This window comes from Peromyscus maniculatus, chromosome X, assembly GCF_049852395.1.
Source record: "Peromyscus maniculatus bairdii isolate BWxNUB_F1_BW_parent chromosome X, HU_Pman_BW_mat_3.1, whole genome shotgun sequence".
NCBI lineage: Eukaryota > Metazoa > Chordata > Mammalia > Rodentia > Cricetidae > Peromyscus > Peromyscus maniculatus.
In genome coordinates this window covers 95,905,841-95,910,939 of record NC_134875.1, presented here as the reverse complement: position 1 = coordinate 95,910,939, position 5,099 = coordinate 95,905,841, and positions in this window count along the sequence as shown.

Below are 5,099 nucleotides of genomic sequence, written 5' to 3'. Positions count from 1 at the left end.
TCTTTCTGAGTCTGGGTTACCTCACTCAGGATGATCTTTTCTAGATCCATCCATTTGTCTGCAAAACCCATGATGTCATTGTTTTTCTCTGCTGAGTAGTATTCCATTGTGTATATGTGCCACAATTTATTTATCCATTCTTCAGTTGAAGGGCATCTAGGTTGCTTCCAGGTTTTGGCTATTACAAACAATCCTGATATGAACATAGCTGAGCAAGTGCTCTTGTGGTATGATTGAGCATTTCTTGGGTATATGCCCAGCAGTGGTATAGCTGGATCTTGGGGGAGATTGATTCCCAATTTTCTAAGAAAGCGCCATATTGATTTCCAAAGTGGTTGTACAAGCTTGCATTCCCACCAGCAGTGGAGGAGAGTTCCCCTAGTTCCACATCCTCTCCAGCATAAAGTGTCTTCAGTGTTTTTGATCTTAGCCACTCTGACAGGTGTAAGGTGGTATCTCAGAGTTGTTTTGATTTGCATTTCCCTTATGATTAGGGATGTTGAGCAATTCCTTAAATGTCTTTCAGCCCTTTGGGTTTCCTCTGTTGAGCATTCTCTGTTTAGTTCTAAAGCCCATTTCTCAATTGGACTGTTGGTCCTTTTGATGTCTAATTTCTTGAGTTCCTTATATATTCTGGATATCAGTCCTCTGTCACATGTGGGGTTGGTGAAGATCTTTTCCCATTCTGTAGGCTGTCGCTTTGCCTTGTTGACAGTATCCTTTGCTCTACAAATGCTTCTCAGTTTCAAGAGGTCCCATTGATTGATTGTTTGTCTCAGTGCCTGCGCTACTGGTGTTATATTTAGGAAGTGATCTCCTATGCCAATGCGTTCAAGATTACTTCCTACTTTCTCTTCTAGCAGGTTCAGAGTAGCTGGATTTATGTTGAGGTCTTTGATCCACTTGGACTTAAGTTTTGTGCACGGTGACAGATATGGATCTATTTGCAGCCTTCTACACGTTGATATCCAGTTATGCCAGCACCATTTGTTGAAGATGCTTTCTTTTTTCCATTGTACACTTTTGGCTTCTTTGTCAAAAATTATATGTCCATTGGTGTGTGGGTTAATGTCAGGGTCTTCAGTTCGATTCCATTGGTCCACATGTCGGTTTTTATGCCAATACCAAGTTGTTTTTATTACTGTAGCTCTATAGTAGAGCTTGAAGTCAGGGATTGTGATGCCTCCAGAAGTTGTTTTATTGTACAGGTTTCTTTTAGCTATCCTGGGCTTTTTGTTTTTCCATATGAAGTTGAGTATTATTCTTTCCAGGTCTGTGAAGAATTGTGTTGGTATTTTGATGGGGATTGCATTGAATCTGTAAATTGCTTTTGGTAAGATTGCCATTTTTACTATGTTAACCCTGTCTATCCATGATCATGGGAGATCTTTCCATTTTCTGACATCTTCTTCAATTTCTTTTTTCAGGGACTTAAAGTTCTTGTCATATAGGTCCTTCACTTGCTTGATTAGTGTTACCCCAAGGTATTTTATGTCATTTTTGGCTATTGTAAAGGGTGATGTATCTCTAATTGCCTTCTCAGCTTCTTTGTCCATTGTATATAGGAGGGCTACTGATTTTTTTGAGTTGATCTTGTATCCTGCTATGTTGCTGAAGGTGTTTATAAGCTTTATCAATTCCTGAGTGGAATCTTTGGGGTCACTCAAGTATACTATCATGTCATCTGCAAATAGGGAAAGCTTGACTTCTTCCTTTCCAGTTTGTATCCCTTAATCTCCTTATGTTGTCTTATTGCTCTGGCTAGAACTTCAAGTACTATATTGAATAAGTATGGGGAGAGTGGACAGCCTTGCCTCGTTCCTGATTTTAGTGGAATTGCTTTGAATTTCTCTCTATTTAATTTGATGTTGGCTGTTGGTTTGCTATTATTGCCTTTATTATGTTTAGGTATGTTCCCTGTATTCCTGATCGCTCCAAGACTTTTATCATGAAGGGGTGTTGGATTTTGTCAAATGCCTTTTCTGCATCTACTGAGATGATCATGTGGTTTTTTTCTTTGAGTTTGTTTATATGGTGTATTACATTGATGGACTTTCGTATGTTGAAGCACCCTTGCATCCCTGGGATGAAGCCTACTTGATCATGGTGGATAATTGTTCTGATGTGTTCTTGGAGTCTGTTTGCCAGTGTTTTATTGAGTATTTTTGCATCATTGTTCATGAGGAAGATTGGTCTGTAGTTCTCTTTCTTTGTTGCATCCTTGTTTGGTTTAGGAATCAGGGTAATTGTAGCCTCATAGAAGGAGTTTGGTAATGTTCCATCTGTTTCTATTATGTGGAACAATTTAGAGCATATTGGTATTAACTCTTCTTTGAAGATCTGGTAGAATTCTGCGCTGAAACCATCTGGTCCTGGGCTTTTTTTGGTTGGGAGACTTTTAATGACTGTTTCTATTTCCTTAGGCGTTATTGGACTATTTAAATAGTTTATCTGGTCTTGATTTAACTTAGGTATGTGGTACCTATCCAGAAAAATGTCCATTTCTTTTAGGTGTTCCAGTTTTGTTGAGTAGAGGTTTTTGAAATATGACCTTATAATTCTCTGGATTTCCTCAATGTCTGTTGTTATGTCCCCCTTTTCATTTCTGATTTTGTTGATTTGGATTCTCTCTCTCTGTCTTTTGGTTAGTTTGGATAAGGGCTTGTCTATCTTGTTGATTTTCTCAAAGAACCAACTCTTTGTTTCATTAATTTTTTTTTGTATTATTCTCTTAGTTTCTAATTTATTAATTTCACCTCTCACTTTGATAATTTCCTGGCGTCTATTCTTCCTGGGAGACTTTGCTTCTTATTGTTCTAGAGCTTTCAGGTGTGCTGTTAAGTCACTAGTGTGAGATTTCTCCAACTTCTTTATGTGGGCATTTAGTGCTATGAATTTCCCTCTTAACACTGCTTTCATAGTGTCCCATAAGTTTGGGTATGTGGTGTCTTCATTTTCATTGATCTCTAGGAAGTCTTTAATTTCTTTCTTTATTTCTTCCTTAACCAATTGGTGATTCAGTTGAGCATTAGTCAGTTTCCATGAGATTGTAGGTTTTCTGTAGTATTTGTTGTTGTTGAAATCTAACTTTAAACCATGGTGGTCTGATAGAACACAGGAGGTTATTCTAATTGTTTTGTATCTGTTGAGATTTGCTTTGTGGCCAAGCATGTGTGTGATTTTAGAGAAAGTTCCATGGGGTGCTGAGAAGAAGGTATATTCTTTCTTGTTAGGATGGAATGTTCTGTAGATATCTATTACGTCCAATTGGGTCATGACATCGGTTAAGTCCTTTATTTCTCTGTTAAGTTTCGATTTGGGAGATCTGTCCAGTGGTGAAAGTGGGGTGTTGAGATCTCCCACTATTAATGTGTGGGGTTTTATATGTGGTTTAAGCTTTAGTAATGTTTCTTTTAGATATGTGGGCGCCCTTGTGTTTGGGGCATAAATGTTCAGAATTGAAACTTCATCTTGGTGGATCTTTCCTGTGATGAGGCTGTAATGTCCTTCTTGATCTCTTTTGATTGATTTTAGTTTGAAGTCTATTTTGTTGGATATCAGGATGGCTACCCCTGCTTGTTTCTTAAGACCATTTGATTGAAAAGTCTTTTCCCAGCCTTTTATTCTTAGGTAGTGTCTGTCTTTGAATTTGAGATGTATTTCTTGTATGCAGCAGAAAGATGGGTCCTGCTTTCGTATCCCTTCTGTAAGTCTATGTCTTTTTATAGGTGAATTAAGTCCGTTGATATTAAGGGATATTAATGACCAGTGATTCTTCATCCCTGTTATTTTTGGTGGTAGTGTGTGTGTACTTCTCTTCTTTGGGGTTTACTGTTGTGGCTTTATCTATTGCCTGTGTTTTCGAGTGTGTATCTGACTTCCCTCAGTTGGAATTTTCCTTCTAGTGCTTTCTGTAGGGCTGGGTTTGTGGATAGGTATTGTTTAAATCTGGCTTTGTCTTCTAATGTCTTGTTCACTCTGTCTATGATGATTGAAAGTTTTGCTGGTTATTTTAGTCTGGGCTGACATCCAAGGTCTCTTAGTGTCTGCATTACATCTGTCCAGGTCCTTCTGGCTTTCAAAGTCACCATTGAGAAATCGGGTGTTATTCTGATGGGTTTACCTTTATAGGTCACTTGGCCTTTTTCCTTGGCTGCTCTTAATATTTTTTCTTTATTCTGTACATTCAGTTGTTTAATTATTATGTGTCGAGGGGACTTTTTTGGGGGGTCTAGTCTGTTTGTTGTTTTATAGGCTTCTTGTATCTTCATAGGCATTTCCTTCTTTAAGTTGGGAAACTTTTCTTCTATAATTTTGTTGAATATATTTTCTGTGCCTTTGAGTTGGTATTCTTCATCTTCTTCTATCCCTATAATTTTATGTTTCGTCTTTTCATGTTGTCCCAAATTTCTTGGACATTTTGGTTCATGACTTTGTTGGCTTTAGTGTTTCCTTCGACTGATGAAACTATTTCTTCTACTGTATCTTCAATGCCAGAAATCCTCTCTTCCATTTCTTGCATTCTGTTGGTTATACTTGCATCTGAATTTCCCGATCTTTTACCCAGGTTTTCTATTTCCAGCATTCCCTCTGTTTGTGTCTTCTTTATTTTTTTCAATTTCCCTTTTCAGTTCTTGGACTGTTTCCTTTGTTTGTTTCATTGCTTTTTCATGATTTTCTTTCAGTGCTTTATTGTTTTCTTCCAGGACTTTATTGTTTTCTTGGAGGGCTTTATTGTTTGCTTCTAATTTGTTTGCCCTTTCCTCTAGTTGTTTACAGCGTTCTTCCAATTTTCTTGTCTTTTCCTCTACACAAGCCTCTACTTTTTTCATGAAGTTACTCATAAGGCTACTTTCTTCTGCTTCTTCCAATTTTTGATGCTCAGGTCTAGATGTTGGAGGCGGGCTAGGTTCTGGTGATGCTGTATTGCTCTTCATTTTGTTGTATGTACTTCTGCCTTGACATCTGCCCATCTCCTTGTGGTTCCTTCTTGGTCTTATCAGTGTACTTGTTTCAGAAAGAGCTGACAGATTCAGGAAGACTCTCTCTCTTGTCCAAACGGGAGTTATCTTGTCCAACTCTGGTCCAGAGGGGAAGTC